This window comes from Dipodomys spectabilis, unplaced genomic scaffold (genome assembly GCF_019054845.1).
Source record: "Dipodomys spectabilis isolate Male_0828 unplaced genomic scaffold, ASM1905484v1 ptg000332l, whole genome shotgun sequence".
NCBI classification, from domain to species: domain Eukaryota; kingdom Metazoa; phylum Chordata; class Mammalia; order Rodentia; family Heteromyidae; genus Dipodomys; species Dipodomys spectabilis.
The window spans coordinates 124,090-125,194 of record NW_024871009.1 but is presented as its reverse complement, the minus strand read 5'-3'; positions in this window follow the sequence as shown (position 1 = coordinate 125,194).

Below are 1,105 nucleotides of genomic sequence, written 5' to 3'. Positions count from 1 at the left end.
ATAGTAAGTAACCTACTATTAATATGATATACTATTAAACTGTGATTTGAATTATAGTTCTAACTAATTGTGATGCAAACAACATTTAATAGAATTATGGGTAATATTTTTTAAACTTACCAGTTTGTTATTTGTTTCCTAATTGTGTCATTTGTTATTCTTGGTCCAAGTCATCTCTTAACCTTGCTTAGTATTCTATTTTATCTCTATGGGTTTGCTGATTTTGCATTCTGTTTTCCTTTTTAGTGACTGACATGAGGCTGAAAATCTGTATGCTAGTTTATTACTTGCTATGTTAATATAAAATTACTGCTCTCCAAACTGTTCTACTCTACTTTACTACATACAGTATTTCCCCTCTCCCATCTCCTGTGTTGCTGCTTTCATATATTTTATTTTATTTATATTTATATTTTATTGTCAAGGTAATGTACAGTGGGGCTTTAGCTATAAAAGTAAGTTAATGAACTCATTTCTTTTCAAACTTGTTATCCCTTCTCCAATTTTTCTCCCTCTTCACTCCCAACACCCCCAAGATTATTTCTAACATATTGTCTTGTGAATACCACTGTTGCATAGGTTCCCCCTCTGTCCTTTGTCTCACCATTTTGTTTTTTCCCTTACCATTCCATAGTTCATATCAACACATTTACAATACCCAGGGTATCAAAATCAAAATACAGTGACTACAGAGGATAATGCATAGGTGGGAAAACACAAAGGATAAAAAGAATTCACCTAGAACATTAAGAACACCAACAAAGAACATGTCTTGTAGTTCATTTCACATGGAATCACCTTATATGCTGAGATGTACTTACTTATTGAGCTATTCTGCTCATCTACAAAGATTATACTTGATGTACACAATAATGCTCCCCTATTACCCAGTAATCCCACTTCTGGGCATTTAACTAGGAGACCCAAAACAAGGCCACACTAAAGCTACCAGAACAATTATCTTTATCACAGTAGTATTCACCAGAGATAAGATAAGGAATCAACCCAGATGGCCCTCAGTAGATGAATGGATCAAGAAAATGGGACACACACACAGATACACACACATGGAATACTATGTTTATATTAGAAAGAAAGATATCAC